General features: G+C 36.6%; 1 long non-coding RNA gene across 1 annotated transcript; it reads right to left on the bottom strand.

The window, feature by feature from the left end:
- Positions 1 to 11,344: 11,344 nt before the first annotated feature.
- Positions 11,345 to 26,786, bottom strand: LOC308670395. Its single transcript, XR_014027010.1, has 3 exons — positions 26,206 to 26,786; positions 14,147 to 14,178; positions 11,345 to 11,358 (listed from the first exon to the last, which is right to left on the bottom strand). It is a non-coding gene; the product is annotated as an uncharacterized lncRNA (long non-coding RNA).
- Between the last annotated feature and the right edge of the window lie 1,055 nt (positions 26,787 to 27,841).

Here is a 27,841-nt window from a genome sequence, read left to right on the forward strand (position 1 = left end):
TATTTTCCATTTCCTTGCTTCACCTTTGAATTCCTGCCCACACTTCTATTTAAAACAATTGGTGGATTTCAGAAGTCATGCCACATATCTGGCTCAGATGAAGGCGTCAATAAGGGAAAAGGAAGACAAAATAAAGAAGAAATACAGGGTTGGTACAATAACCTTAAACTTTGGCAAGTTTAAAATTCTTAACTGATAAGAATTTGCCTAAAAAACAAGGCAAATCAATAATGTGTGGGAAAAATAAAGGGGAGTCAAATGTGAATGAAAAAAATGCAGGGAAAGCATATGCAAAAAGAGCAGAGGGTAGAGAACCATGGAAAGGAGTCATGTTGTCAATTAACAATGAATTTTATAAGTCATCTGGGAGTTCCGGTCTTGCACAGTAGCGACTGGTTGCGGGCTTGCAGACCATCACACCCCCTCGACTAACTTTCGTCCTGCCTGGAGACCCTAATGGATCCAAGCTGGAGAGGTGGCAAAGAAAGAAGAGTGCCCCAGCGACTCTGGAATGACAGCGGTCATTCCGTTCATCTTGGGGAAAGCCTTCTAACCCAACAGGAGAAAGGCTGTATTTCATCGATCAGCCCAAGCTACTTGCAACCAGAGTCCAAAAGAACTAACCATCACTACAGTAAACAGCGTGCTTGAAACTGGGTGGGGAATCTGATTTTCCCTTTTCTATCCTACACTTAATTTCCTGGAAAAGATCCCCAAGAAGCAAAATACCTCCGAAAGTGAAGGAAGGGCCTTCCGCCCCATCCTTATACTAATGGAAGCAGCAAATTAAAATTTCTATGCAGGATCAAAATATATGGTAGTGAAATAAATAAACTTGAAAGCTAAAATTTAACTTTGGACAAGTTTAAGATTGTTGAATGGTTAAGACTGTCATTTTAAAGACCGTTGTTCATTTTGAAAACTAAATAGCTGCTGACACCTAGTGGTGGATGAAGATTATGACAGCTATGATTTCCATAGAGAACTTGCCAAAACCTGAGAAAAGCTAATCTCTGTTTGCGACCTTCAAAGCTTTAATAATAAAAAACAGCTGTGACAAAAAAAAAACCAATCTGGACTGCAGACAAAGAGAAAATTACAAACTTTAGAAAAATATTTTTTAACTCTTTAGATTACAAATATCTATTTAACCGAGACTCTAAAGATATTTACAGATAAGAAGGAAAACTTCAACTTTTGGCCATCATGGATCAGAGACATGTAGACAGAACACACCAAGAAAACATAAATACCTCTCAGGAGGAGATATATAGTATACTGCAATTAATTCAAATAACACTGAGTTCAAATCACAAAGAAATCCAAAATAACTTTGAAAATACAAATCAATCTATCTCTAAGTTAACTTTACAACAACAAAAAACTTCCAGAAAATAACAACAGAGAAGAAGCAGACAAAACAAATAAGTGGACGTAAAATTGAAAATAGAGACTCAAAGATGGAACTTAACAAAGCAAGAAAACATAATTTAATCCTAGTCGGGGAAAATTTACAAGAAATGGAAAAAACATCCCTTAAGACAACAAAATAAATCTTAGGACAAAAAAACCAGATTGGATAAAATGGAATGTAGAGATGTTGAAAACATCAGAGAGAAAGGAAATGATAAGAGAAGCAAAGAAGGAGAAAAAGATTTCCAAGAAACATGGAAAGCAAAAGCCACACATAAAGACATTTTATTCAATTTACTTCTTATATCTACAGCATCAGTCATGAATATATAGAAAAACCTTTTGGTTCAGCAAAACACATTGATCAAGAAAGATACTGCTCAAAGGAAAAAGATCGAAGTGAAAATTAAGAAAATAGATGATGGGATCTACCAGAGAGAATATTTAAAAAAGAAACATTTGTTTGACTATGGTTAAAGAAATAGAAAAGATTCTGAATACATATGTCATTCTAAGAGAGATGAATTCCTTAAATGATAATGTATGCTTTTTTCCCCATTTTTATTTTATTTCTTGATATAAGTAATAAAATACTGCTGAAATGGCCTAGATGAAGGAAATGTTTTAGATAATTAAATGTGTCTGAATTTAGGGAAATTATAATGTATAAAAAAGGAAAAAATGTTTTGATTAAGAGTTAAAGGATTAGATGACTAGACACATTAAATGGAATATTTAAAGATTAAATATATATTTTAATCATGGTTAAAAATAATGAGAAATTTTGGGAATGAATATATATTAGCTTAGGAGGAATATATATATATATTAAGTAGTATTTTACTTTTTATGTTTCTTTACTCTTGCTCTTTTTCCTTTTCTTTACTGTTTACCTATTCTTTAAGAAATGTAAAAGTGTTGAGATGATGTATATGGGAAAAATGGATTTAAATCTTTAAATGTAATTATCTGTTGAGACAATCTTAACCAGCAAGAATACTTTGAACATTATGGGAGAAACAAATCTAAATAAGGACTGTAACAGGATATAAGATGAGGCAACCAGAATGATTAGATAGAAAAGAAATATTATATTGATGTGATCATTATTTCTAGGAATATTGGGAAAAATCATGTATGTAACTGTTATTTATCAAAATAATAAGAACTGTATTATTTCAAAGTTTGCAAATAAGACATTTTGGGGAAAAAGGGAAATCAACCAAATGTACTATGTGGATTATGGATTATAGAAACCAATTGATAAGGTTTTTCTTTACAAATGTAAACCCAGCAAACACACTGTTTACCAACTATTAAGTGATTTATGTTTTTTAAAAATCAATAAAATATATGGGGGGAAAAGAATTTTATAAGTCATCTGGAATTCAGTGTGATTTATTCTGAATAGCCTGTATAGAATTATAGTTCTAGATGCCACAATTCACATAATTTTTCAATATTTACATGAAAAAACTATTCACAAATGTTTTATTCTTGCTTGTTATTGTTACATATCCCATCTTTTCGGGGGGGGGGCATTCCATGTGGCACAAATGGGAATCTCTCTTAATTTTATTACAATACAACCCTGTGAAATATTTTTAGGTTAAAGACAGAGGCTGACCCAAATGTAGGTTCAAGTCCTTAACTCTACCAAGAACTCACTGGATGACCTAGTGAAATCTGTGTTGAGTTAAGGACTTGAACCTAAATTTAGAAAGTCTAAGTGTAACACCACTACACTAAACTATGTAAAGAATGTAACCCCTAGCCAAAAAAGGTATCACTTTTCCAGTTCTAGAATTTTCAGCTAAGAATCCTAAAATGTACTGCCAATAATTTTATATCCCAAAGTTCTTATATAAACACACACACACAAGCTTACCGAGGTAGGTAAAATGAGGACCCAGATTGTTGGGGGCAATAAGCTGACTTTGTAATAATGCCGCTTGGTGTGTGTGTGAAAGCCCTAACAAGCAGGCATATACATAGAATGAAGGCTACTGCTAAGCTTGTAAGCCGCCCTGAGTCTTCGGAGAAGGGCGGGATATAAATGTAATAAAAATAAATAAATAAATAAATATCTGTCTCCCTTTAATTCTTTGTTAACAATCCAAATTTGTTTTATATGTGTGTGTGTAATTTTTTTTTTGGCTTGCTAATAAAGAACAAAGGGAAGCAAGCCAAAAAAAAAATATTACACAAATATGAGCTGCCAGTGCTGTGGCTACTGCCTGTAGATTGCCTTGGGCTAGGCTGAAACAGGAAATAAGATTTGTCCCGTGTCTGGGACTAAGCAAGTGTATTCTGAATGCTTAACAAACATTATATATATATATAATATATATACGCACGCTTATATAACAATTTTACATGCTAATGACAAGGCTGCATGTCCTTGTACACAGTAATTGCACAGTTTATACGTCAACAGAGATAGTTAGGGAAGACAAGTTGTTAAGGTAATGTGTTGTTCTCCTGTTCTCTTCCATCAACTTCACATTTCTGCACACACCAATATAAGATGGAAAGAGAAGAATTCAGAAGTCAAGTCACATACCTGGTTCATGAACTTCACCAGATGGGAAGTATCATGGATGAAATAAAATTGAGACAATAGAAAACAAGAATATTAGAAAAGGAAAAAATGCAACAGCGATAAAGTATTTTAGGACAGTTTTGAGAAAGACTATGGCTTATTATAGAAAGGGGTAATGCAGTTAAATCTTAAAACATGGAAATATGGTAGGCATATTAGCAAATGCTTTACTGGAATGCAGAGCATGCAAGGGCAGCTTAGAAAAACATAAAGATGAAAACTTGCAGAAGATTTGAAAGCCAGTAAATACAGATTAATTTGAAGGACACAGGCATATTTTTCAGGTACTGAGTTAATTTATGGGGAGCATATCCAGCTCCACAGTCTATATATATACCAGCTGTTCAGTTTATACCATTCCCTTCACACACATACACTTACATACTTTCTCTCAGAGAATACAGAGGGTGATAGGATATGAATTTAGCTTATACTATTGACACACAAGAGCAGAACAATTTCTGTTTTTTTGTTGCCTGTGCAAAGTCCAGCCAGAACCAGGAGCAAATGCTATTTATCTCTTCCACCCTTAGGTTTACAGAAGTTTAATCACACAATATGATGAGAATGTTGTTACATTTGCTCTATTGTTTGAAAATTCTGGAGACCAATTGTTAGTTTTCATTTCTTGCTGCAGACCAGCTTCAAGGGATGATGTCTTAAATCATCCCAGCAAAAGAAGGTGAAAATAACAAAGTTCCTAGAACCCCAAGACCTCTTGTGCCATCAGGCCATCACAGGGCCAGTATTGTTTCTAGCAGAAATATTGATACAAATATTCCTTATCTGCAAAATAGATCATTATCTACATGTCTGAAGGCCAGAGGCATCTGCAGTGAGCTTCCAAATGCTAGGCACAAATAGGTGATCAAAATCTCATCAATTTTTATGCATAAGGCATGATAAAAAAAGGTGGGGCTTTAATTGTCCAGTCCCTATGGCCATTTTGAAATTAGCAACTATTGTTCTAGATGCCCCTATGTAGTAGGTATTTGTGAGATTGCTGGGAGACATGGCAAAATGAAGCCAATCTACAGGTGACCCAGGAAGAAGCAAGAGTGCACACTGAGAATAAATCTTTTACTAAAACCTGAATTAGAGTTGCAAACACCAGACTTTACAGATTGATAGCTTAAGCTGAACTAAAAGGTGTGTGTGTGTGTGTGTGTGTGTGTGTGTGTGTAAACAGGTAGCTTTAAAAGCACAAAAATTTCAGCCACATGAAAAATGCAGGGCAAATTTGATAGGAAGATGAATTGGAAAAGGTACAGCAGGAATCCATTTGTCACCTTTTTCAAATCTCATATCTGTAATAGATTCAAATCTCGTGCAAAATCATAGTTTGTTTAACTATGATTAGTTAAACCAACTGGCTAGGCTGGCATAACCTAAAAAAAATCAGTGTTCAAGATTGCAAACCACAATGCCTGAAATCACATAAGGCACTAAGTTAAAACCAGCCAAACCATATTATGTCTTTGCATAATGTTGAACCTGCTTGTGTATATGGTACATTGTTTCTTCATATTTCATTTCAGAAACATATAGTCTACCAAATTGCTGCAAGCAAGATTGCTCATCCAAGATAATTTGGCCATCTACATTGGTTCACAAGCTCATGCTTTGAACTGCATTTTGCCAGAAATCCACATAGGAGTTCCAGGAAGCAACTACTTATATACCTGATACATCTTAAAAGCTCATTCTGGCAACCACATTTTCAACCATGAATACATAAATAAAAGCTGTCATGCATGGAAAGAAAAAGGAGAATTTAAAACCCCAGTTTATCATTGTTTCACTAGCATTTTCCTTCCTGTATTTCTTGAACATCTGTTATATTGTAATTAGCAGCCATATAAATCAATGGTAAGAACTGTTTGTTCAAAGGAAGGGCCGTCTAAATTGTATTTATCTAACTAATTGATACAGAATGTCATTTTTTTTTATTCCAGACATATGCTAGCTGAAATACCATAAAATCAGTCACTGAATGAAAGTGACCTTCTCACCTGTCCTCAGTTGCTAACCAGCCCACTGGTCACAGAGTTTGGACAGGAGTTGTAATCCAGCAAATCCATAAAAGAATAAATAGGGGGAAACTGCCTTATGAAAGTTACAGCTACTTCTGTTTACTTTTCATTTAATTAGTAAGGATACTACTGTAACCACATCTTCTCTTCTTCCATAATCATATCCATTTAAATGCTCAGAAATGAACAGCATCAACACATACCTTCTTCTTGAGCTTCTTCAGGTGGGAAGCATTGTTAAAAATAAAGAGAGAAACAGCAGAAGTAAATACTATTATTGTACAGTATTTGTTTATTTGATTTGTAACCCACTTTTTGGTTAGTGAAAAAGAAGAAGCATGAAATTAAAATGCTTTTAACTGTGTGAGGAGCATAAAGTTAAAGGGAAAGGATTTAGAACAATTAAAATACTGTAGAATAGATAAAACAAGTCATATGCAGAGGGTAAACTGAAATGTTGATTATTTGGCTCTTTTACTTGGATAGGAAGTAAATTCATTGTTTTAGTTTATATACTAATATAGTGTCTCTCAAATGCTGAATTCCTAAGAGAAAGTCATTGAGGAAGATTATAATCCAAGTGAGGTAAGCTCTCAGTGTCTCAATTTTTGAAAAACAATATTCAAAGGAATATTCTGGATTCTTCCACCTCACCAGATTGATGGGATAATTGTCCAGAAAACAAACCTTTACTACATGTAAACATGTAACATTTACAACATGTAAACAAGCCTGTACAACATGCCTTTTCAATGTGTATGCTTCCCCCTCCCCCACAAACCCACACACTCCTTTCTTCTTGCTAAGCAACAATGATAAGAGAACATTTGGAGATTGAAAGCCACAATATGAATGATCTTTGATTCTCATGTGTACTTCTCCCTGTCCCTTTTCTCATGTGCCTTTTCTTCTGTCTTTTCAGGATTTATTTATATAAACAAATTTGCACTCTTCTAAAAAAGGAAGAGAGAGAAATACAAAAGCTATGACATACCTTCTTCCTCGACTTCTTCTGATGGGGGGACATAATGGAAGAAGAGGGAAAGATAAAAAGATTAATATACTTAACAGAGCAATAATAGTTGTGAGTTAAGACTAGAGAAATGTAAGGTTAGAGAATATATAAACTGGAAGTGACCACCTTAGAAGAAGACAGATACAGGTTAGGCAAAGATGTAAAACCAGCAACAAAAAGATACAAAGGAAATACCCTCCAGTGAAAGAGGCATGCAGATTATAGATCCATCTAGCCAAGAGATATTTTAAAAAGAGAAAAAAGAGAATTAGGAAGAAAAGAAAGCCCTTCATTTTGAGAAGTTGCCTGTATCAGGTTAGCATCCTTGATTATCTCTTTGTAACTGTAATAAAGTGCTGATGGAGTTCAAAAGATGCCTTCATTCATTTAGCAAGCATTGGATTTTTCTTGACCAAGCACAATTATTCAGGGGAACTATTAATAATACTAATATTTTATTATGTTGTAATTGTGTTTTTAACATGGTTTTCCCTATTGAGTTAGGTGCAAGGTACAGGACTTATTTAGCTCCAAGAAAGACTATGATTCCCCCTGTGTGGGAATCCCACAAAGAATTCCCACTTCAATTCCAGTTTTATTCTCCACATTCTGATCTTAAGCCTTTAGAATTAAAAGCAGAGGCCAATTCATAGTAATTGGGTTTCCATTTTCCCCCAGGATTTTAGATCATCTTTCACAAACAGTAGCAAAGAGATAGATGGATGAACAGGCAGTGAAAGGAACCGATGATCAGTGGATCATCAGAGAAAGAAAAGGTTCATTCCAGGGTAAGTTTCTGTTACCTTCTTCTTCATATTCCTCTGCATTGAGAGAGAAAAACAAAAAAAGGAAACAAGAAAAGCAGCAGGATCAAAAACATTGCTTAGCACTGCAACACAAAGACTGACATGGAAGATAAACACTTGCTGAGGATAAAACCAACCTTTCTTACGAAAGGACAGAAGACAAAAAACTACCACTTCTCGTAATCATAAAAGAAATCAAGTTTAGGAGACAATTAAATGCAAAAAAATAATAATGATAATACTACATTTGGTCCCTGTAAGAATGAGAAATTTGAATAAGAGTTTGCAGAAGAGACTTTAAATTCCAATCTAAGATTCCAAGATGTAAGAATCCCACTTAAAATAGCAAGCTTATACTTCTGCAAAGTAAAAATATATTGGTTGGAAGAAGAAATTCACTGGCTAACCAGGACATCTGAGGATGGGTCAAAAAAGTCAAAATAGTGACTACAACCACACAATTGAAGCCCCAGGCTGGTGGATATCCTTATTGCCTGCCCAACACTACTCTGATACAAGGAAATTCTAGCTTTAGATTAAGCTCTGCCTCTAAAAACATTAAACGTGCAAAACTTGGTAAGACTTTGTTTTCAATCTGAAAATAAATTGATTATGCTTATATTTGAACCACATTGAAGCTTTAGTGACTAGGGGAATGACTTAATGACTGTTTTTTTTTAATTATATGGTGCCCAGAAACACCCTCCATCAGATAAGCTGTCATCAGATAACCTGATAATTAGAACAGTTAATCAGTGGAAAGACTTGCCTCCAGAAGTGGTGAATGCTCCAACACTGGAGGTTTTTAAGAAGAGATTAGACAATCATGTGTCTGAAATGGTATAGGGTTTCCTGCCTGAGCAGGGGGTTGGACTAGAAGACCTATAAGGTCCCTTGCAATTCTGTTATTCTGTTATAAATTTGAATAATAAATAAAATGATAGTGCAGTTTCCTCCAGAAAATGTTTTCCCTTAATTAAAATGTGCTCATGTGTTGAAATCAGTGGAAACTTTTCTATGGATATGCTCACTGAAAGTATTCTAGTGATCTACTGTTTCAGCAATAGAGAGTTCTTATAAATATACTAAATATTGCTGCTGTTTTGATTGTCATATTAATGGGAATTCTCCACATACACTGTATTATTATTATTTCCTGCTCTCTTTGGGGCATGGAATGAATAATGGTAACAATATATTTTTGTTCTGATATGATAGAATCACATGATGATTGCTTAAAAACTAAGATTCCATGCTGATATTTCATAAACAGGCTCACCCTACATATCTGTTCCTCTCAAATGTTCAAGCTGAAATAAAACTTCATCTCAGATTTCTTTAGGGAGATTCTGGTGAATGACTTCTGACCAAAGCAGATAAAAAGGCATCTGTATGAGGTAGCCATCTTATGCAATGGCATCAAAGCCATTCTTGAGAAATTACATCACTTCTTGACTAGAACCCAGCTAAGGGACAATAAGACAATACCTGAGCACAATTCAGGTATCAGAAAACTCTCATGACAAAGTCATGGAAGTAATATGATTTTAAAAATGTGGGGAAGGGGTACTGAATTTGCCTTTACCCACACATTTTTCTTCCATAGAATTATTTCTGTTCATGGTAACTCACTGGGAGCAAAACAGTATGAGGAAATACAATTACAGTAAAAGTATAGTTATATATTCCTTTTGTTCACACAAGTTATACTTTAAATTGTAAGTTAATTTTAATGTACCACCTAAGTTCATTGATGACAAATGAAGTCAGGAAAAATTCATCCAGCTAAGCTATATTATGTATGTTCAGGTTGATCTTCTTTTAAGGACTGCTTAAATAAACCAACTTTCCACTGAGGGCAATCACAGACTAGCTCTCAAACTGAAATTGTAATCATGTTAAGCAGAAAATAACCCATCCAGTTGAAATCCTTGGGAATTTATTTTATTTCTTTGTATCTAGAGGCTGCTCAACTCCTGATAACTCTGGGCAGCTTATTTTATAAAATAAGAGTAAGTAAAAACAGAAATAAATAGTCTGAGCATTAGAAGGAATGTACACTGAGCCCCCCCCCCAAAAAAAAACTCTTCAGGAAAAAAAAAAACTATAGGAGCTCAGCACCAGCCAGGTAAATCTGCCCAGGATGAGACTTTTAGAAATATGGTATTCCATAATAGCTTTTTCTAATCCTCAACCCTTATGTACCATGCTGTATTAGCCAGAGATTATGGCAGCTGAAGTTCAATATCTCTGGAGACCTGCAGAATGGGGAATTTCTGTGTTACATGAGTTGTCAGAGATGTCTGTTTCAGATCCTGCCTCAATACAAAAGTTCACTCTATATGTCCCCTTGGATATGTTCAAGCAAAAGAGCTTTGTGATTTCAATATGCCATAAATAGTATCAATTTGAGCAAAAGACTTTTAAAAATGAATGTTATTTTTTTTTGATCCAAAGAAAATAAGAGAGGAAAAGCTACATCCAAAGCTGATAAAGTCTTTTGTTTGCAAATACAGCAAAGTCAGTTTCCAGACAAACATACACAAATGCAAGAAACTAACATAAAACGTATTAATGGAAATGATCGATGTATTTAGCTCATCAACCTTGTTCAAAGAAGACAGACACAAAACTAAGCAGTATCTAGTAATCGTTCCCAACCTGCTATGCTAGACACATTTTAAAAGGCTCCCTCACTCTATAATAGGTCACCAACAGATGGCAGCAGCAGCAGCTCTATAACAACAAAGCAGGAAGATTAAAAATAAGACGGGCAGGATGAAGATGGAATAGGATAAGATGCCTATGGTCTGGAAACTCAAACAGATATTGATTTTCTGGTAAATTCAATACAGGCCATAAGTTTGTGCATCTATGAAAATGCTGCTATAAAACGGCAGGCTAACTACAATTATCTGCTGTATCTGCTGAACACAGATATGTCTAAAAAAAGCACACACAGCACATACATACTCCGGCTTCAAAATTAAGGGACTCGGAGCACAAGACATTTGGAAATTTTTCTTGGAGCATACAGATACCATACATGATGTTTTCAAGGCAGGGAGCAGGCTGAAATTCCATCCTTTCCCCTCAGCATGGAAATGAGGCAGTTGGACCTAAACTAGGTGACTTGATATGGCTTATCTTAAATAACAACTAGTAAGAGCTATTGTGGAACAAAGCCACAAAAGGGCGATGAGGAACAGGCTGTGTGTTTCCTGAATGCCCTTTTTTGTATTGAATGGTCTTATTTCCCAGTAATCTCAAACTCAGTGGGACAACAGGTGGAATAAGGAAGCATGAGAGATCAATTTATTTAAAATTGATCTCCACAATATAAATCATGACAACTCAGTTAAAAGCTAAAGTATGTCTTATTGGTCAAAGTTTGGTTAGTTTAATACATTGGACCACAAAATTAAATTGGAACAATGACTTATTTTACAGCACATACATATAACTAATTACTCACCCTCTACTTGCTCCCTGTAAGAAAGCAAAAACAAAGAAAAAGAAATCAGACTAGATTTGCCTGTCTAGAAATAAGACAAACTTTCATGAAGCCTAATTCTGGGAAACTATAGATTTTTTTACATTTTAGTCATTATTTGCTTTTTATATACTGGTAGTTAATCTGGTCATCTCCAAACGTGCACCCTTCCGATGTGTTATACTGCATCTGCAATTTGAACATAGTGGTAGGGAAGGTTCAATGTTGTATTCCCAATATATTTGGAATATTCCAAGTCTGGAAAAGCCAATCCATATTTCCAACCTTCTGCAATATTATTTAATTTACCTCCCAGAATTTGGCAAGAAAGTTTGTTCTCATGCTTGAATCATTATTCTTAGCTCATTTTATTAAGCTGTTTCAGGTTTCTCTCCAAAATCCAATTTTGTGAGCCAGTTCTACCTTCACCTTTATTATCGCTCTGCCATCAACTAATTCATGGTCCTCTTAAATAACATCACCTCAGCCACCAAGGTTAAACTTTATAAAATTGTTTTCTTCTAACATACTGTCAATGACCAGAGGGCTAATCTAATTTCACTTAAGTCTTTATAAGTAGGAAATACAGTAGTGCAATTCAAATATGTGAACAACCGGTTCTTTGTGTGGATGCCACTTCCAGAAGTCCATTCTGGGCCTGGGCAACAAAAAATTAGCTCCCAATTCTGCCAAAGTGGTGCAAACCGGCTGAATCCCACCACTGAGGAAATATCTTTTAAAACAGACATGTCAAACACAAGGCCCAGGGGCCAGATCCGGCCCGCAAAGTGGTTTCATGCAGCCCGCGAAGCCATCCTGGTAACAGTGAGGGAACGGCCCCCACTGCCTTGGCCCTGGCCCAGAGACCCTTCTTCTGCCAGAGACCCTCAGATCTGTCCCACTCCTGCCCAGGCCCCCATAGGCACCCTTGATGTGAACGATGTATAGAGCTGGCCATGCCCACCCAGTAGGCCATATGCACTTTAGCCACGCCCACCCAGTAGGCCATGCCCACCCAGGCCACACCCACCTGGCCCCCTGAGGGCAACTGCAATGCTGATGCGGCCCTCAATGAAATTGAGTTTGACACCCCTGTTTTAAAGTATCTTGGAAATTGATATCTTTACTGTACAGAATTTCAGTGTATTTCTTCTATCATTGTCTTTACTCTTTACTCTCCTACCATCCGGTAGGAGATATAGGAATATAGCCAGCCGTACCAACAGGCTGAAAAATAGCTTTTATCCGTGGGCTGTTAGGCTTTTAAATGGGACATAATCTTATGCAGAATTGACTTGGGAGGCCGGTGTGTGGTGTAGTTGGTTCACATAGTGTGGTGGGATGGAGGGTTTGTTGTCACTGTGTGTTGGGGGGAGAGAGCACGGGGGGAGGCTCAGCTAATCTCAATGTACACATGTTGTACTTTGACAATAAAGGTTTATTATTAGTATTATTGATGTCTTTGAATTAGTTACTATTTGTCCACTGGCATTTTTAGCACACTGATTTGAGGTTGAAATCACCTTCGGAGTTTGGAGGTGCTTTGGAAAACTTTTCTGTGTTTCTTTCCATCAGCAATGTCTTCACAGATGACACTATAAGATTGTTTCTTTTCTCTTCTGAATTTTTTTTATTAAATTCCTTCTGGAGATCATTCCTTTGTTGTCTCTGTCTTCTCTTTTCTTCTTGGCAGTTTCACCATTTCTTATGACATTCAGTTTGTTTCTCCTCTTTCTTAGTGTGTACCGGTAGCAGGGTTTTTTTAACATTCATCTTTCAACAACTTTTTTTTTATTTCATTCCAGTTTCTCTGATTCTCTCTCAATGGGGTTCAAAGCAATTCCCGATGTTATCCTTAATCCGGTGGGTCAAGATTACATCATGGAAATAGTTTGATTTTCTTCTTCCACTTTAATTTGACTCAGAACTTGCACATGAGCAGTTTCTGATCTGTTCAGGCTCTTGTCATGTTTTTGCTGTTATAACTAAGCTTTTGAAATCTCCATAGTCTACCTGGTTGTTGGAAGACTTGTTAGTAATACACTTATTAACGACACAGGGATCCATCCTCAATTTGCATCTGATCACTTAAAAGCAGAATGCTTTCTATCTGCTTTCTTATATACAGGTGTCCACACATACATACTGTGTTTCGCTGAAAATAAGACCCAACCGAAAAACATGAGTTTTCAGGATACTTGTAATATAAGCCCTACCCCCAAAATAAACCCCAGTTAAGATCGACAGCCAGACGGACGCATTTAATACTATATTTCCCCAAAAATAAGACCTAACCGGAAAATAAGACCTAATGGATCTTTTGGAGCAAAAATTAATAGGAGACCTGGTCTTATTTTCAGGGAAACATGTTATATACACACATACATGCATATGTATATATTTATACACACAAACACACACATTAAGATATCAAAAGTTATATTTACATAATCTCCACATTCTCTCCTTCACAATTACAATACATACTGTTAAGAAATTACATTCTGCACAGACTCATGCAAGCAATAAATAGCATAGTATATACATTTTATAATTGAATAAAATTGCATTTGACAGAAGGCAAAATGCTATTTTTTCTTTTCGGACATTTGAATCAAGCAACTCTGACATATTAACCTACTTGATTATTAAACACTTTGATTCATTGTCTTTGGAACAGAATTTTGATCCTTGTACCTATGAAGACTAGTAGTTTGGCTCTATCAAAAAATGCCAGTCAGCAAAGATCTTTACAAATGAATTAACAAGTTTGTTTCTACTTACACTTCTTCGGTGTCAGACATTTTGGCAGGTTTCTAGATGAAAAAACAAATACAGGCCAGAGTCAGCCTCAGTGCATACACTTAAAATAATTTATTTGTGCAACAATGGCAGTTTAGTTAATTAAAATGACTGTTTAAAAAAAATAATACAATTCATAAACTTTAAATATTCTATACAGCACAAAGCTAGTTTTGTCACATATGAAGCAGAATCTTAATTCTTACTCCTCTATATTTTATAACACTGAACTCCCAATCAGGATAAAATACCAAAAACTCTCCTCATCAAGCTCACCCAACTGGACTCAATTATTAGGTTCAATGGAAAAAAATCTCAACCTACAACATGTCCTATACATATATAGCATCTTAAATCATGCTAAAGTCATGTTTGATAAAGTGGAACATTCCATGAGACTAGCCTTCTGCAATCTGTTACCCTCCAGATGTGCTTGATTACAACTTCAATAATTCTCTGCAAGTATAACCAAAAATTGTCTTGATCGGGAATTAGGAAAGTTTCAGGTAAACCTGGAATCTGATCTCTAGTATGCCAGGCTAAAGACTGGTGCTTTAGAACTATCATGCCAACCCTAGCAACAAGAAAACAGTCTAATATTATTTAATAATCTACAAATAATGTTTCTTATTAATAAGTGTCAAGATTGTTGATTCCTAAGGCTATCAAACAAAAGGCATTGTGGAGACAGTCCCTCACTTTTTCTTCTATGAAGTAAAATAAAAAACAGGATGGAACGGTTACAAATGGGTGAACCCCCATAATGCTGTATGAATGCAAGAGAACAATTTTCTAGGAGCATTCATGATCATACAAGTGGTTTATAATTTATTTACTTACTTACCAGATTTATCTCACTCACAGAGAGATCCTTGTAATACACAATACTATAAAGCTTCATGGTTCCCCCCTCCCCACCGCCCTTATTTATCTTCCCAAGAACTGAAATTGCAAATTGGTGGGACTGATTTGACATTTTATTCCAGGCCCAAGCACAGTATTTTATCAACTAGGTCACACAGATGAAGTATGCATATAGTATGTATATACCATGTCCAGACACACCCTTAGTTTCCCATACACAGAGTAGTTGTTATGGCTACCAGGCTTGTATTCATACCAAGACAAATATGTCCAGATCAGCTGCATCTCTACTTACGATGAAAACAATAATGCCAGAAATTACAAGGCTATTTAAGTAATATTATTCCGCAAGTCCTTATATTTACAACAACCAGCTTTCATACCACAGGGTATGAAAATCATGAGAAGTTTTTTATTCTCACTAATAGCATAGATAGATTGTCTTCAGAACATCGCTTTGTTTCACAAAATACTAGCAAAGATGACCTCTCTTTGTTTAGGAAACTAAATGCTAGTGCCTTTTGGCTTAGGTTTTACCTCAAAGAAGAAGAATTTTTGCCTACTTTGTGCAAAGCAAACCTTTGCATCTCAGATAAGGATGGAAAGCACAACAGCTGAATTTCTTGGGAGACATAAGTACATGTTTGCAGAATAGTTTCTGAAGAGTTCAAAAACCTCAAGGAGGTCACTGATAGGTTTTATAGGAAGATTTTTTCTGACACCCACCAAAGTCCCAGAGGGATGAAGCTTTAATTAGAAAAAACAGAGCTGCTACCAAGGAAACCCAAGCCTGGGTCTTAACTTAATTACTCAGCTGATACTTGAGAGGATTCTTGAAGGAGCAGCAGATGGATGGATGTCCCAAAGAACATCTGCAGCTTACAAGGTTTCTATTTTAGAAGATCAAATATTCCTGGAAGCAATCACCTTGCCATATAAGGGATGGTACATGGCTCCAAGTGACAAAACTTAATGGTACAATGTACCGTAAACACCAAGAAGACTGTGTACTTACTTGGCTTTTTTTTGTACAACATTTTGAAGTTCCAGATGTTCCAATCATAAAAAAATCAAAAAATCAAGGGAGATATTAATTTAGTTTAAGAGGACAGAGCAGGCTGATTTCATACAGAAAGTAATAATAATAATAAAAAAATCAAAAGAGCCACTTACACATTTTTAACACAGTATAACAATAGCACTCAGACTTATATACCACTTTACAGCCCTCTATAAGCAATTTACAGAGTCACCATATTGCCCCCCCCACCCCCCCCACTCAATAATCATTTTACCGACCTCAGAAGGATGGAAGGCTGAGTCAACCTTGAGCTGGTTAGAATCGAACTCCTGGCAGTTGGCAGAATTAGCCTGCAATACTGCATTCTAACCATTCTGCCATCACAGCTCTTTTTTATCTACAGAATTCTTAAAATTTTCCTGGTTTTTGGTGGATTCATATTAGGGAAGAAATGAACAGACTTTATTTGGAGCTACTTTGATCAAATCTGTGGATCGAATTTATTCTCCAAATTGAAGGTGCTCCAAAATGTATAAACTAATTCAAATTACCGTAGTTTGAATCTATGAACAAGTTAATACATGAAGCTGCCCAAACATACTGACAGAACCTGAAAGCTAATTTAGGTAGCTGAAAGAATGTGGTGATTTCTACTGTTGGCTCAGTATTAAAAATTGGCCAATAATTAGTGTCAACTCACTGTTATTATTATTCTAATAATTGTTAAAGTTTTTCTAATAATTATTAAATTTGTGCACCTCTTATTCTCACTTTTCTTGATCACATTTTAGATGAGAGTAAGGTCAGGCTGAAATCTAATACTAATGACATTTTATTTACAATAAAACTGTATTAATACTGAAAGAAATATTCACACAATAATTAGCAATTTAAAACTTCTACCACTGTATCATGTTAAAATTACAAATTTATGATCTCCTGGGTCACATTTAAGGCTTTCAGAATTCATGTGTGACCTAGGAATCCTAGACTGATCACTTCTGGACTGTGGGCTCATGTTCCTCAAACTTCCAGATGCTAAGTCAGAAACATAAATTACTTCATGATGATCTTATTTCTTGTAGGTTTGTGTGCAAAGTGGAGGCAAAAGCAAAATGTGCATCATGACATCAAAATACATGTTTTGTCTTTGTTCCTTTCTGTCATCGTGATTTGTACTAGACACCTATATCTTTCTTTCACGGCAATGGGCCTAAAATATGTTAGTAGAAAGTGGAGATTTTACAGCTCTAATATAAACCTTTTTAAGATACAGGGAGACCTTGGCTTACGACCACAATTGAGCCCAAAATTTCTGTTGTTAAGTGAGACATTTGTTAAGTGAGCTTTATCCCATTTTACCACCTTTCGTGCCTCAGTTGTTAAGTGAATCACTGCAACTGATAAGTTAGTAACCTGGTTGTTAAGTGAATCTGGCTTCCTCATTGACTCTGCTTGTCAGAAGGTCGCAAAAGGGGATCACATGACCCCGGCACACAGCAACAGTCATAAATACAGTTGCCAAGTATCTTAATTTTGATCACATGATCATGGGGATGCTGCAAAGGTCATAACTGTGAAACACGGTCATATGTCCCTTTTTCAGTGCTGTTGTAACTTTGAACAGTCACTAAATGAACTGTTGGAAGTCAAGGACTACCTATACATCTAAAATAAATAACAGTGGGTTTTCAAGTAGTCTTTATGACACCCTTCAGTACTCCTATTCTTATTCTACTGACTTGTCATGGGAAAGAGCCCATCTGGAGTCTGAATCCTTACTATATTTGTTTATAAACTGACTGTTCCCAAGAACACTGGCTTTGAGAACAATAGGTCCCAGAATTGCTCTCAAGGACAATATGGTGCTGGATTAGAATCACACTGCTTAAGGCATCTTAAAGATAGTCCTATAGGCTTAAGCAACTGTGGTTGACCTATTTGGGAAGAAAAAGTTGGCCTCTCCAAATCACTATCTAATATGGGGACTTCAATCTCTCTCATGAATGGACTAGCTTTGACCTCAGATTTCTAAAATGAAAGGACCCCTGAACAGCAATATAATACAAAGAGAAGTGAAAAGTTTGCAAGGACTCCTCCAGATGTGGCAGACCCACAACTGAGAGTTCCTGGGAATAAAAACTATGACAGCAAGGGCATAATCTCATTTTTAAGATGCATAAGTGTCCCAGTCCAAAACGTCTCAACTTTTTATCATGCTCGAAAAATGCTCACGTAGATTTGTAAGGTTCTGAGACAAGCACAAGGGCACAGAAAATCTTCTGTTACATCATTGCTAGCTTGTATGGCTTTTCCTCTATTTAATAAACACCCTCTACAATTGTGGGCTGCTTTCCCCCTTGCATCAAGTTGGTAACTATAGTTCAAGGTAACCTAGCAGAAGCACCCAGCAGAATCTGGCTAAATTAGCCAATCTGGGATAAAAATTTAGCATGTGGTCATTAATCAACTTTACTATACCAAGGGTTCAGCCTAACACCAGTATTCAAATGCCTAATAAATATTAGTTTAAAAAGACACTAGAAGCCCACTGATTCAGCCAATCTTGATATGCCTAGGACATAATGCCAGTTTCTTAAACTTATTAAACTGGTGAAGGTACACATAACTGCTGCACTGCCACAGTGTCTAGATGTGAGAAAGTTAAGAGAGACTTCAGAGAACTTTCTCTTCTCAATGAACAATACCCCATTCACACATAATGAATGAGGAGCACTTTGGTCTAATGGTTAAGGCACCGGTCTAGAAACCAAGAGACAGAGAGTTCTAGTCTCATGTTAGGCATGGAAGCTGGCTGGGGTGACTTTGGGCCAGTCATTCTCTCTCGGCCCAACTTACTTCACTGTGGTGTTGTTGTGCAGAAAATAAAAGCAAGAACTGGCTTACAAAAGTGTAGGCTCAGTTCAACACATTTTCCTACTAGAAGTCAAATGTTTCCTCACCTTGCCTTCAAGTCTAAGTTCATACAAACCTCAGCCTATAAAGTTTCTAAAGAGGAAACTCCTATTGGATTTTCTTCAGAGCAGTGAAAATACAGTTACAATTTCAGTAATGAAGAATTTGCTGGCTAAATTCGCTTCCTAAGATGCAGTCTGCCTAATGGTAAAATTGACCATATGAACTTCATGAACATGTTTTATTCTGGCAAAATATACCTGAAAGAAGTTGGTTATCTCACAGTGCAACTTTTGATTTCTGTTCAGGTGAATTGCCAATCTCTTACGGCAGCATGGCTGCCTGCCTGCCATATTGACATCATTTTGTTGATTCTGATGGAAATAGCTATCCATCCTAGTGATGTCATCACACAGGCAATCATATTTAAGTAAATATTTCTCAGTTTCATGTTTATGGAAAGGCAGCACAAGCCAATGTTTCTAATGTTAAAGCAGTAAATTGTCAGAACTGAAAAAAGTCACTAACCTAAGTTGCCAAAAAAAGTGTCCTAGGAAATATTTCAATTCGAGTCTAGCCTGGCTTCTTTTCTAGACAAACTTGTTCTCCATAGCTTGTATAATTGCTCAATCCAATCAGTCTCTAGATGGTAGCAAAAATATTTTATTTGTTTTTCTAAAGCTTTCTTACTTCATTTTACAGTAGTATTGTTGCTTATGCAAATGCAGCCCTCTTGGTTAATTAGTGGCTCAATGTGTTGTGTGAACCCAGTGGTGAGAGTCAATCATAGTTATTAAGCCACTGCTTTTTGCTTTTGCTTTTTTTGAGATGGAAAGGAAGGGCAATCTATCTTGATTTCACTTGTTTCTTTCACTTTTCGAAACAATTAACAGTATAAAAACCTGTATGTGTAAATGAAAGTTAAAAAAAACAAATGTTTTATCTTCACATAGTTCAAATAATAATTCAGCATTCAGTGGGGTTTTTTTTGTTTTTTGTCAGTGAAATAGTTAGGAGGAGGAGGAGGATAATGATGATGTTATCCATTCATTTGTGTCCAACTCTTGGCAATTCTATGAGCGTCATTATACTTTGTAATTTCTCTGTATAAAAGACTTAGCTGTGATAAGCCTTGGAAGTGTAACAATCCCAAACACAGAACTGTGCCACACAAACTAATAAAATCACAGCCCCTAGCCAAATGACCTGGGGTTATTCAGATGATACAGATAATCACTATCTTAAATATACGCATGTAATATATAAGGCTGTGCTCCATGCATGATTCATATAAATTTGATGTTTCACTAGAAAAATATATGACTGGGGTTAAAAATGACTATTCATTCAGTTGCATCTCCAGAAAAGCTTCATTCAGCTTATGTCTCATGAAATATGCATACTAAAGTGGCTTTTAAGCCAACAGATTTAATATTTCTAAAGTTTTGCTTAATATTATTGCCTTTAGCTATTTATGACTTGACAGGTAAGTAAGATGGCATGCAAATGTCATGTGTCGTGATGTTTTCCTTATTTCTATGTTTATTGTAATACAGTCATTTTAAAAATGAGGGAGACTGAACTGGATGAATATCATTGGGTGCCCAGGAATGAATAGCTCAATCCTACTCAACCCAATCTCACATAGATATGAGTTTTTGTCTCAGGGAACTGTATTGACTCCAACAAAGTGTTGTCCTTTCTTTTCCCTTCAGAGAAATCCTTCTCCACAACAAGCCATCATAAAATTTTAATCTAGAGCAGGATGACACATAAGGTGTACATTATTTTGGTTGAGAAATCATGCTGAAAAAAACATCAGGAAAACTAGGATTATTTGATGAACATTACAACTGTAAGGACACTCTTTCTCCTTATCCTCCAGTGATATTATGGTTAAGCAAAAGTGCAATACATCCACCTCTAGAAGCATTAATTTCCTTCTTAATACAATTGCAAAGACTTCAGCCAAGTTTTAGCATTGAACACTGGATCCAGGTCACATCTATGCTATTTGTTGAAATATTTTACCTGTTTAGCACCTACATGAATCCTGAACCTTCGTGAATTATTTTTTAAATTTCCTTAACCAATCTGTTCTCTAGTTTTGCTTATATAAAGGTAAAGGTAAAGGTTCCCCCACACATGCGTGCTAGTCGTTTCCAACTCTAGGGGCTGGTGCTCATCTCCATTTCAAAGCCGAAGAGCCAGCGTTTGTCCGAGGACGTCTCCGTGGTCATGTGACCAGCATGACTAGATGCCAAAGGCGCACGTAACGCTGTTACCTTCCCACCGTAGTGGTCTTATACAGGTATATAAATAGCATCAAAATAGGGATTTGATATTTTTCCTTGTTTGCATCATTATGGTTTCTTATTGTGCTTAATATTCTTTTAGCTTGATAAAACAAAACAAATTTTTAAATATTGTCTATGTGAAAGGTTAGTATTCCCCTCAAATATCCTCCTGTCAAGGCTGAGCCAACACATAAGGAACTCAAACAATGTAGAGGTGTCAACAAAACAGATAAATCCAAATCCCCTTTCCAGTGTTGTCCCAAAGTAGTTTTCAGATCCAGTGTGATCATATACTGAAATTGTCTGCAAATGGTGCTTATGGTATTTTTTGGATCGTCTCCTGACTCCAGCCCATCAACAGAGCTTCTTGTGGGAATCAGTTGTAGCGATTGAAACTAAAGTCCAGGGAAGCCTCATTAAAATGAATCAATTTCTACTTTATCCTAAAATTACGTATTTGGCATTGAATATCCCAAATACATTAAATGATAAGAACGCTAGCAATCTATTGCCCTTGATAAATCAATACAATATTGAGGCCATGACTGATGACATATGGGAAAACACTAGCATAATCTCTTTCATTTTATTTGATTTTCTCCATCCATTTTCCCAAGTTTTGTGGGCTCTCAAAATTCTTTCTAACTACCCTTCTATCGACCTGTCCACCACTACAATGGCATGGGTCCGGGTTACCTCAGGGACCACCTGCTGCCGGCGTCAACTCCCCTCCGCCCTGTGCGCTCCCACAGAGAGGGCCTCCTCAGGGTGCCTCCGGTCAGGGAATGCCGACTGGTGGCCCCCAGGGGGAGGGCCTTCTCTGTGGGCGCTCCGGCATTATGGAACCAACTGCCGGTGGAGCTCCGGATGACATCAGACCTCCGAACCTTCCGTCGCGGCCTGAAGACCCACTTATTTGAATTAGCTGGTCTGGCCTGATGGGGGATTATGGGTTTTTAAATTGTTGTTTCTAATATTGTATTATTGTTTTTTTTAACTGGGCACTGGTTTAATCTCCTTTTAACTTTTGTATCGTTATTTATATATGCCCTGTGAACCGCCCTGAGTCCCTAGGGAGAAGGGCGGTATACAAATCAAATAAAACCTAAACCTAACCTACAAGCAAACATAGAGGCAGGGGGCGGGGGGGGAGAGATGATCTTTTGTATTATGTAGAGATTTCCCCCCAGCAAAACTAAGAGAAAAGTAATTTTTTTTAAAGCAAGCCCTTCTCTTTCAGTTCTGCTTCATCAAATCAGAGCGCACAGTAACTGCTTCAAGGTTAAAAACAAAACAAAACTGGAGACCTAACCATTAAATCCCTGAGACATGAAACTCCTGAGACATTTGTAAGTCATTTCTAAAAATATATATATACTGTTGACTCAATTGTGTATCCTGTGTGTTTACACTAGCAAACCAACTCACTTTTTTTTAAAGAAAAATTCAACTCAGATAAATCAGACAGGCTCTGAATGAAGTGCCAATGTTATAAATAAATGCCTCATACTGAGCCAATCTGCAGCAGAGAAGGTGGATCATAATTCTGTCACATAAATCCCTGACCAATTTCTCCTTCCCGCTCTGAACTATATGTGCCTTTTGGCTGAAATCTGTTCCAATTCTTGGCTGAAAACACCCAGACCCCATCACTTGAGGAGCTTCTTAACAGCTGAGAATGTACCCATCTTCCCCTTGGTATATTGAATTCACTCCCTCTCATCTCAGAGACTATTGATGAAAATAGCTGTCCTCCCATCAATCATTCTCTCTCTTTGGCCATACAAGGTGAAGCAGGAAGAAGAATGAAAAGGAAAGCTGGTGGTGCTAAACAACGGGCTTGATAGGCATAGCTGGATATCGGAGGGAAAAGGCAAATTGGTTCATAGACCCATTTGGCAGATGAAACCATTCTCCTGGCAAAATATTTAATCAATCTGATGTCTCCGGTGCATGTTTTACTGTGTGTGCCCTTGTTTTTTTTTCACTGTCTCAATAATTCTTCTTGGCACTTTAGCTGGGCCACAACACCATTCTATACGTGGTTCAAGAAACCAGCAGCTGGAGCTTTTAAAAGAAACAAGGGAAGCCTAAGAGGTTCATTTTTAACCCCATCCATTTGTCCAGATCTTACGCTCAAATATTTATGAGCAATCTGTCTCCAAAGAACCAAGATCGCTAAGAAGAGAGTCTCAAGACGAAAACGAACTCTCTCTGATCCTTTTCCACATAGCTGTGTAGGCTCGTGACATTTCTACTCAGGTTCTAGAAGCGTTCTTCAAGGGACTGTGTGCAGCATTAAAGACCTTACTCTCTAAACAAAAATATTCCTTAGTAAAGCCAGTCATAAATGCTTTTACGCCAAGTGTTGATGTGGCTATTTTATTACAAAACATCATGGATGGATAGGCAATTACAAAGAAGTTTGAGAGCAGGCAAAACTTTACAGCCAACAACGTTGCATTAAAACAGCTGGAGATATGGACACCTATGTAGCCCAGGTAAGCCTTTCTCTTCTTAGAAGCAAAAGCCCTGCTTACAAAACAATCCAAACACAGGCAAACTCATGGTAACATTATGTTATTAGAAAAGTGCCAGAATATACCATAAGAATAAAAAGAATACCTTCTATTATTTATTTATTTATCTACTACCTATTTATCTGTTATCTATTAATTAATTCTATTATTTAATTGGATTTCCTGTACATTGCAGGGAGTTGAGTTAGATAACTTTTGAGGCCCCTTCTAACAATACCACTCTATGAGTCTAAGAAAAAAAAAGTCTGCTTATCCTTAGGTTCAAATCAAAACATGGTGGCCATATACTGGAACTCTGGCACTTCCGAATGGGGAAAACCTTAAGGATGAGGCATTAGAGCTTTGCATCCTGCCATATTTTATTAGAGAGAAAACAAGGGAAATGCTCTGTGTGGCAAGGTGAAGCACAATTACCCAGAAAGTATGGTTATTATTCTTCTTAATGGGATTTCTTTATATATTTTGTAAAAACCAAAAACAAACAAAACACCATAAGAAAATGGGGTTGGGAGTGGGTTGCAAGTAGAGAGCTACAAAATCTGGGCCATTACATTTCCTCCATGAACTTACATTTGGGTAAAGCAATTGACCAATAAAAGGCTTACAAAGAAGTCTAGCTAGTCAGACTAAGAACTGTGCATATGTTGAAAGTACCACATGGTGGCAGTCTTCGTGTGATGACTGCCTCCATAGTGCCCCAATCAAAGAAGATCTGCCATGATGTGCAGAAAGGTATCCAATCTCCCTACCATATAGAAATGGTTTCCAACATGGGACAGCTGCCGTACGGGACATAGAAGGTACAGTAGTTAATAGTCCTAGGTCATGCCTCAGCCATATCCAATCAGGAGCAGATAGTCAGCTTTTTATCTTGCTTTTTTTAGAAGCATCAAAGTATTTTCATGTTGGGAGGCATAACAAAATATGCCATTATATAATAAGAGGAATATTACTCAGAACAGATGCAATAATTGGGATAGTTTAGAATTTTACCTCAGTGATTCACTCATCATCAGAAAATAACATCTGACGATGATAGATAGATAGATAGATAGATAGATAGATAGATAGATAGATAGATAGATAGATAGATAGATAGATAGATAAATTGAAAATAAATTAATTAATTAAAAAGAAAATAAAAACAAACAAAAAATTCAAAAGGCAGACTTGATGGACCACTGTTTTTTTTCCTGTCATCAGTTTTCTATGTTTCCACACACCATTGAAAAGATTCTGTTAAGAAGAAATCTAACACTGATTCCTGACTATTTCCAGGTCTGTTATTAACCATGGACCACTTCATCTCTGCCAGCAGTTTCCAAGAAGACAACTATATTTCAGTCAATTACATAGTTAAACATTAATCCTTTTTGCAGACTTTATTGATCCAGCCTGTTTAAAGAGCTAAGATAGATATATGCTTTTGATTCTTACATTTTACAATAATTTAAAGGCCTAACTCACATGTGCTACTTTCAGTTCAGAATCAAACAATGCCATACCCTTGTCTCTCCCTTTCATATAGTCCAACACAACATGTATAATTTGCAAGGAAATCTGTAATTTTTAATATTGCTCATAAGATCTGAGAACAATTCTCAGAATTGAATGTCTAACTAAAATATACAGTATCTAGCTGGGGTTAAATCATCCCAATGGGGCAATATTTTTAGTGCAAGTCAAACAAAGCTCAATTGCTAAATGCATGATAACTAATTATTACTACTTCTAACTTTTTTCCTTGCCTGAACTCCATGACTCAACAAGCTGATTTTCGAGTTCACAACTGAAATAACCTCAACTGAAAAATAAAGTCGCTGCAACCCTTTATTTTACCAATCGTGCTGAAACTAACACTCTACTGAAATATACTCTTTTTAAAAAAATATACACATTATCCATCATATTCAAGTGCTTTATTTCTACAATAATCTGAGAGATGTTTCTATTCAATGGGTTTCCCACTGACATTTAAGCAATCCTCAGGGTCTCTCCACCCAATCCCTTTTTGTGGGAATTCAAGCAGGGAGGAAAACCCCGTTTAGGTTGTATTTCAGCTGACAACTTTTGAAAATTTTGAGTGTTTTGTGTAGGTGATACATATCATTTTTGACCACTTGCAGGGTTCTCATAAAACGATTCCTGTTTCATTGGATCACCTTCCCTTTTTTTTTATGGACAGCTGATATTGCTTATTGTTACTAGCTTGAAGCAAACCCTTTCAAGGAGAAGAAGTCCTGTGTGGTAGGATCTGGAAGCCTACTTTTATTGTAGGCCACGAACCACTGCCTTCCTGCTTTGCACTCCATCCTAGTCTGAGTAAGACAACTTTGGACATGCGTTCTCCTTCTCTTCCCCTATACTTTACAGATATATGTCTCTCTTGAATCTCTTTCTTACCTGAGAGGGGGAGCTGAGAGAAGCAAGGAGCTTTCTGCCGAATGGATCAGGCTGCAGGCTCTGCCAACTCCAGCAGGCAATTAAGTCCCCCTGTTATAGTGACATCTGATCTTCTAGAGAAGCTCATTGGCCACCAGGCTCACCACAGTAAGGAGGGAAAGAGCAAGGAAAGAAAGAGGGGTGGGAAAAGGTCAGCCCAAGTATAGGAGCAGCTGAAGGAGCTGTCCTAGATCAAGATGGGAGGGACATGTTTGGCGAGAGTAAAAAATAAAACACCATATAGCTTAGCTTTCTATATTTAAAATCCCATCAGGCCAGCGAAATTTAAACGACAATCAGTTCAAAGGAGCCAGAGGTTGTCATGTATGCCGTGAAGAGCATGGTGATCAGTTGCCTATGATATTTTAAAGCTTGTCTAGTCCCAGAATTGTTCTAACTCCAACAGCACACATAGGGTGCAACTGTAATGCTGGCAGAGAAGGCAGTGGGGCAGAAGGTGTTCCTGGAGTAAGCAGAGGATAACTAAGGGAAGGCCTGTTTAAAGAGGCCTTTAAAGACAGAACTGCAAGACCAGGCAACTGGCTCCATCAGAATAGCTAAGAGGGGATTCAGGTTCGGCCACTTACTTAGTGAAGTTGCTGGCTTGGCCTTGCCAGTCCAAAAAGTTAAAAGAGAAATTAAAAGATTACCCTGAGAGAAGCTTGATATCTGATATAAAGCATCCTCCTCTGATATAATGAATCCTCCAACAACCACAATATGTGTTTATTTATTTATTTATTTATTTTATTGAATTTGTATACCGCCCTATTCCCGTAGGACTCAGGGCAGTTTACAGGGCAGTTAAAACCATGAAATACAAAAAATTAAAATCAATTAAAACAATTAAATTATATATATAATTATATATAAGAATAACAACACGTTCAGTCCAATGCAGTCCTTAAGGTTTTGTGACAGACTAAACACCTGGATGGATCTGAAACAACTGTGCATGTAGGTAAATGTTTTGCAAGTTGTGGTTGGGAAATCTATTGCAGACTGATGGTTGTTGCCCTTTTGACAAATAATAATAATAATCAGGGCTTTTTTTCTCATAGAACGCTCAGAATGGAGTTCCAGCACCTTTTTTGGATGGAACCTTGTAGGGTAGGAAAGGCAGGTTGTATGACATGTGTGAGTTTTTCTTTTACAAAAAAGCTAATAATAATAATAATAATAATAATAATAATAATAATAATAATAATAATAATAATAATAATAATAATAATAATAATAATAATAATAATAATAATAATAATAATAATAATAATAATAATAATAATAATAATAATTCTTCAAAGATCCTCGCTTGGAAAGAGACCCTTTCAAACGAGGGATGGAAATTGCTAAGGATGGCTTTCGCAATACAGATCTGAAAGGTTGGGACGGCAGGCTGCTTTCGCGTGAACCAATCACCCAAAAGTCACGACGCGGAGAGGGATGCTGAATGTTGGTTCAAGTCCCTGAAGTTGGTTCAACCCGCAAGAAAGATTAAGCAAGTGGAAGTTTTACCTCTTTCTGCCTCTAGGGGGCTCGCGGCTCTCAGCTATAAGCGCCCCTCCGTCGCCTCTGAGCTTCCAAAATTCTGCGCCTG

This window comes from Vipera berus, assembly GCF_964194415.1.
Source record: "Vipera berus genome assembly, chromosome: 1".
Taxonomy (NCBI): domain Eukaryota; kingdom Metazoa; phylum Chordata; class Lepidosauria; order Squamata; family Viperidae; genus Vipera; species Vipera berus.